We start from the raw sequence: 6773 nt of genomic DNA, 5'->3' as shown, positions 1-6773 counted from the left end.
ACTGGCCCACAGAGACATTGGCATAAGTGTCAACACAAATGTTGAAACATACTGTGCCAACAGAGTTGTGACACTGCACAAAACTTTCACAGACTGATGCGTTCTAAACAGTCACTTTAAAACATGCAACGAGATACCAATTCATAAATGCTATTTAAAAAATAACACATTGGTTAGACTGAAAATCAGACAGCATCATCTAACCCCTATATACAGAGCATTCGGAAGGTATTCAGACCCATTGACTTTTTCTTTCATCAATCTACACACAATACCCCATAATGACAAAGCAGAAACAGGTTTTTATATCACATATCACATTTCCATAAGTATTCAGACCCTTTACTCAGTACTTTGTTGAAGCACCTTTGGCAGCGATTAGAGCCTAGAGTCTTCTTCGGTATGACGCTACAAGCTTGGCACACCTGTATTTGGGGAGTCTCTCCCATTCATTTCTGCAGATCCTCTCAAGCTCTGTCAGGTTGGATGGGGAGCGTCGCTGCACAGCTATTTTCAGGTCTCTCTAGAGATGTTTGATCGGGTTCAATTCTGGGTTCTGGCTGAGCCACTCAAGTACATTGAAAGATTTGTCCCGAAGCCACTCCTGTGTTATCTTGGCTGTGTACTTAGGGTCGTTGTCCTGTAGGAAGGTGAACCTTCGCCCCAGTCTGAGGTCCTGAGCGCTCTGGAGCAGGTTTTTATCAAGGATCTCTCTGTACTTTGCTCTGTTCATCTTTCCCCACAGCATGATGCTGCCACCACCACGCTTCACCGTAGGGATGGTGCCAGGTTTCCTCCAGACGTGATGCTTGGCATTCAGGCCAAAGAGTTCAATCTTGGTTTCATCAGACCAGAGAATCTTGTTTCTCATGGTCTGAGAGTCCTTTAGGTGCCTTTTGGCAAACTCCAAGTAGGCTGTCATGTGCCTTTTACTGAGGAGTGGCTTCCGCCTGATAGTGTTCTTGGGGACCTTCAATGCTGCAGAACATTTTTGGTAGCCTTCCCCAGATCTATGCCTCAACACAATCCTGTCTCGGAGCTCTACGGACAATTCCTTCGACCTCATGGCTTGGTTTTTGCTCTGACATGCACTGTCAACTGTGGGACCTTATATAGACCGGTGTGTGCCTTTCCAAATCATGTCCAATCAATTGAATTTACCACAGTTGGACTCCAATCAAGTTGTAGAAACATATCAAGGAGGATCAATGAAAACAGGATGCACCTGAGCTCAATTTTGAGTCTCATAGCAAAGGGTCTAAATACTTATCTAAATAAGGTATTTCTAAAAACCTGTTTTCGCTTTGTCATTATAGGGTATTGTGTGTAGATTGATGAGGACATTTTATTTTTTAATCAATTTTAGAATAAGGCTGTAACGTAACAAAATGTGGAAAATGGGAAGGGGTCTGAATACTTTCCGAATGCACTGTACGGTCACACACCTCACTTACCTCAACTACCTTGTACCCCATCACATTGACTGTGTACCGGTATTTCTTGTATATAGCCTCGTTATTGTTATTTTATTGTGTTACTATTATTTTTTACTTAGCAAATGTTTCGTACTTTTTAACTCTGTATTGTTGGGAAAGGAAGGATCATATCACTTCTACCTTAACTGACACCCTAGACCAGGGTTCTTCAATTCCGGTCCTGGAGGGCCGAAACAGTTCTGTTTTTTATTTCTACCTGGTAGTTAATTGCACTCACCTGGTGTCCCAGGTCTGAATTAGCCCCTGATTAGAAGGAGAGGATGAAAAACAGAGGTGTTTCGGCCCTCCAGGACCGGAATTGAAGAACCCTGCCCTAGACCCACTTCAATTTGCTTACCACCCCAATAGATCCACAGACGATGCAATCGCCATCGCACTGCACACTGCCCTTATCCATCTGGACAAGAGGAATACCTATGTAAGAATGCTGTTCATTGACTATAGCTCAGCACTCAACACCATAGTACCCTCCAAGCTCATCATTAAGCTCGGGGCCCTGGGTCTGAACCCCGCCCAGTGCAAGTGGGTCCTGGATTTCCTGACCGGCCGCCCCCAGGTGGTGAAGGTAGGAAACAACACCTCCACGTCGCTGATCCTCAACACAGTGGCCCCACAAGGGTGCATGCTCAGCCCCCTCCTGTACTCCCTGTTCACCCATGACTGCGTGGCCACACACGCCTCCAACTTTATCATCAAGTTTGCAGATGACACAACAATAGTATGCCTGATTACCAACAATGACGAGACAGCCTACAGGGAGGAGGTGAGGGCCCTGGGAGTGTGGTGCCAGGAAAATAACCTCTCACTCAACGTCAACAAAACAAAGGAGCTGATCATGAACTTCAGGAAACAGCAGTGGGAGCACGCCCCTATCCACATCAACGGGACCACAGTGGAGAAGGTGGAAAGCTTAAAGTTCGATCTGAAATGGTCCACCCACACAGACAGTGGGGTGAAGAAGGCACAACAGCGCCTCTTCAACCTCAGGAGGCTGAATACATTTGTCTTGGCACCTAAAACCCTCACAAACTTTTACAGATGCACAATTGAGAGCATCCTGTCGGGCTGTATCACCGCCTGGTACGGCAACTGCACCGCCCGCAACCGCAGGGGTCTCTAGAGGGTGGTGCGGTCTGCCCAACGCATCACCGGGGGCAAACTACCTGCCCTCCAGGACACCTACAGCACCCGATGTCACAGGAAGGCCAAAAAGATCATCAAGGACAACAACCACCCAAGCCACTGCCTGTTCACCCCGCTATCATCCAGAAGGCGAGGTCAGTACAGGTGCATCAAAGCTGGGATCGAGAGACTGAAAAACAGCTTCTATCTCAAGGCCATCAGACTGTTAAATAGCCATCACTAGGCAGCCTCCACCCGGTTACGTAACCCTGCACCTTAGAGGCTGCTGCCCTATATACATAGACTTGGAATCACTGCCCACTTTAATAATGGAACACTAGTCACTTTAATAATGTTTACATATTTTTACTTTACTCATCTCATATGTATATACTGTATTCTATTCTACTGTATTTTGGTCTATGCCACTCCGACATTGCTCATCCTAATATTTATATATTTCTTAATTCCATTATTTTACTTTTAGATCTTTTTATTTTATTTTATTTTGTTATTTCACCTTTATTTAACCAGGTAAGCCAGTTGAGAACAAGTTCTCATTTACAACTGCGACCTGGCCAAGATAAAGCAAAGCAGTGCGATAAAAACAACAACACAGAGTTACATATGGGGTAAAAAACATAAAGTCAAAAATACAACAGAAAATATATATACAGTGTGTGCAAATGTAGCAAGTTATGGAGGTAAGGCAATAAATAGGATATAGTGCAAAATAATTACAATAGTATTAACACTGGAATGCTAGATGTGCAAGAGATTATGTGCAAATAGAGATACTGGGGTGCAAAAGAGCAAAATAAATAACAATATAGGGATGAGGTAGTTGGGTGGGCTAATTTCAGATGGGCTGTGTACAGGTGCAGTGATCGGTAAGGTGCTCTGACAACTGATGCTTAAAGTTAGTGAGGGAGATAAGAGTCTCCAGCTTCAGAGATTTTTGCAATTCCTTCCAGTCATTGGCAGCAGAGAACTGGAAGGAATGGCGGCCAAAGGAGGTGTTGGCTTTGGGAATGACCAGTGAAATATACCTGCTGGAGCGCAGACTGCGGGTGGGTGCTGCTATGGTGACCAATGAGCTAAGATAAGGCGGGGATTTGCCTAGCAGTGATTTATAGATGGCCTGGAGCCAGTGGGTTTGACGACGAACATGTAGTGAGGACCAGCCAACAAGAGCGTATAGGTCACAGTGGTGGGTAGCGTATGGGGCTTTGGAGACAAAACGGATGGCACTGTGATAGACTACATCCAATTTGCTGAGTAGAGTGTTGGAGGCTATTTTGTAAATGACATCGCCGAAGTCAAGGATCGGTAGGATAGTCAGTTTTACGAGGGCATGTTTGGCAGCATGAGTGAAGGAGGCTTTGTTGCAAAATAGGAAGCCGATTCTAGATTTAACTTTGGATTGGAGATTCTTTATGTGAGTCTGGAAGGAGAGTTTACAGTCTAACCAGACACCTAGGTATTTGTAGTTGTCCACATACTCTAGGTCAGACCCGTCAAGAGTGGTGATTCTAGTCGGGTGGGCGGGTGCCAGCAGCGTTCGATTGAAAAGCATGCATTTAGTTTTACTAGTGTTTAAGAGCAGTTGGAGGCTACTGAAGGAGTGTTGTATGGCATTGAAGCTCGTTTGGAGGTTTGTTAACACAGTGTCCAATGAAGGGCCAGATGTATACAAAATGGTGTCGTCTGCGTAGAGGTGGATCTGTGTGTATTGTTGTGAATTGTTAGATATTACTGCACTGTTGGAGCTAGAAACACAAGCATTTCACTACACCCGCAATAACATCTGCTAAATATGTGCATGTGACCAATAACATTTCATTTGATTTTGAATTGATTTTGATTTGAAAGGACTCATCATAGTCTAAAATAATACAAGAATAAAGGCATGTGCTTACCTTGTGTGGATGCTTTTCTGTCAGTTCTGCTGTGGTGTAGGAGGAAGACAGACCAAACTGATGACCTCAGCTACATCAGCCACAGCAGCTCCAGTGAGTTCCACCTATTTCCGCTCCCCAGGACCAGTCAGTGAGTGAGTGAGAGAGTGAGAGAGAGAGAGAGAGACACTGGTCTACGATGAGAATATACTGAATACTGCTTGGGGAAGGATGAAGTAAAACAGAAAGGGAAGCCATACATTTATGTCACCTGAGTGAGACTATACATTTAGGAGTAGAGCATTACATTGTATTATCCATGTTTACGTTTACAAATTCTACAGGTTCTAAAGTCGTACAGGTCATGATTAAAGGTCATAAGAGATTATTTATTTCAGGGCGGCCCATCGCTCTGTAATGTCCTAAATAATGTCCTCCTAACACCTCTCTCTCCAACCTCACATTTCCATTTCTCCAATATATTTATAAATTTATTCATTTCCCCAATGTGCAGTAAAAGAGACTGTTTTCAGTCCCTGAAGTACTAACATGTTCATGCTTTCTGCCTTTTGTCAATTCCATTTGCGCATTAAGAGTTTAAATGGTGCCTAGGGAGGAGACTGTGAGAGTGAGCTGTGTTTCAGGACGTGTGAAGAAACAAGGTTAAAGAACAGAAAAGACAGAGACTGTGACCTCAGGCTACCCATAAAGCAGCCAATAGTGATGCAGAAATTGCCTCTTAAGTGCAATGAAATATTGTGTTTACTCCACAGGGGTTGATAACAATAACCTTTTCACTGATTCTAAAGTACTGCAGCCTTTATTCAGTATGGTACCATTGTTTTTTGATCAAATCAAATCAAATTGTATTTGTCACATGCGTCGAATACAACAGGTGTAGACCTTACAATGAAATGCTTACTTACAGTGAGGGAAAAAAGTATTTGATCCCCAGCTGATTTTGTACGTTTGCCCACTGACAAAGAAATGATCAGTCTATAATTTTAATGGTATGTTTATTTGAACAGTGAGAGACAGAATAACAACAAAAAAATCCAGAAAAAAGCATGTCAAAAATGTTATAAATTGATTTGCATTTTAATGAGGGAAATAAGTATTTGACCCCTCTACAAAACATGACTTAGTACTTGGTGGCAAAACCCTTGTTGGCAATCACAGACGTCAGACGTTTCTTGTAGTTGGCCACCAGGTTTGCACACATCTCAGGAGGGATTTTGTCACACTCCTCTTTGCAGATCTTCTCCAAGTCATTAAGGTTTCGAGGCTGACGTTTGGCAACTCAAACCTTCAGCTCCCTCCACAGATGTTCTATGGGATTAAGGTCTGGAGACTGGCTAGGCCACTCCAGGACCTTAATGTTTTCTTCTTCAGCCACTCCTTTGTTGCCTTGGCCGTGTGTTTTGGGTCATTGTCATGCTGGAATACCCATCCACGACCCATTTTCAATGCCCTGGCTGAGGGAAGCAGGTTCTCACCAAAGATTTGACGGTACATGGCCCCGTCCATCATCCCTTTGATGCGGTGAAGTTGTCCTGTCCCCTTAGCAGAAAAACACCTCCAAAGCATAATGTTTCTACCTCCATGTTTGACGGTGGGGATGGTGTTCTTGGGGTATAGGCAGCATTCCTCCTCCTCCAAACACGGCGAGTTGAGTTGATGCCAAAGAGCTCCATTTTGGTCTCTTCTGACCACACCACTTTCACCCAGTTCTCCTCTGACTCATTCAGATGTTCATTGGCAAACTTCAGAAGGGGATGTATATGTGCTTTCTTGAGCAGGGGGACCTTGCGGGCGCTGCAGGATTTCAGTCCTTCACGGCGAAGTGTGTTACCAATCGTTTTCTTGGTGACTATGGTCCCAGCTGCCTTGAGATCATTGACAAGATCCTCCTGTGTAGTTCTGGGCTGATTCCTCACCGTTCTCATGATCATTGCAACTCCACGAGGTGAGATCTTGCATGGAGCCCCAGATCGAGGGAGATTGACAGTTATTTTGTGTTTCTTCCATTTGCGAATAATCGCACCAACTGTTGTCACCTTCTCACCAAGCTGCTTGGCGATGGTCTTGTAGCCCATTCCAGCCTTGTGTAGGTCTACAATCTTGTCCCTGACATCCTTGGAGAGCTCTTTGGTCTTGGCCATGGTGGAGAGTTTGGAATCTGATTGATTGATTGCTTCTGTGGACAGGTGTCTTTTATACAGGTAACAAACTGAGATTAGGAGCACTCCCTTTAAGA

Source organism: Coregonus lavaretus (assembly GCF_964263955.1).
Source record: "Coregonus lavaretus genome assembly, chromosome: 13".
Classification (NCBI taxonomy): domain Eukaryota; kingdom Metazoa; phylum Chordata; class Actinopteri; order Salmoniformes; family Salmonidae; genus Coregonus; species Coregonus lavaretus.
The sequence above is the reverse complement of the archived record's forward strand: the minus strand, read 5'-3'. Positions refer to the sequence as shown.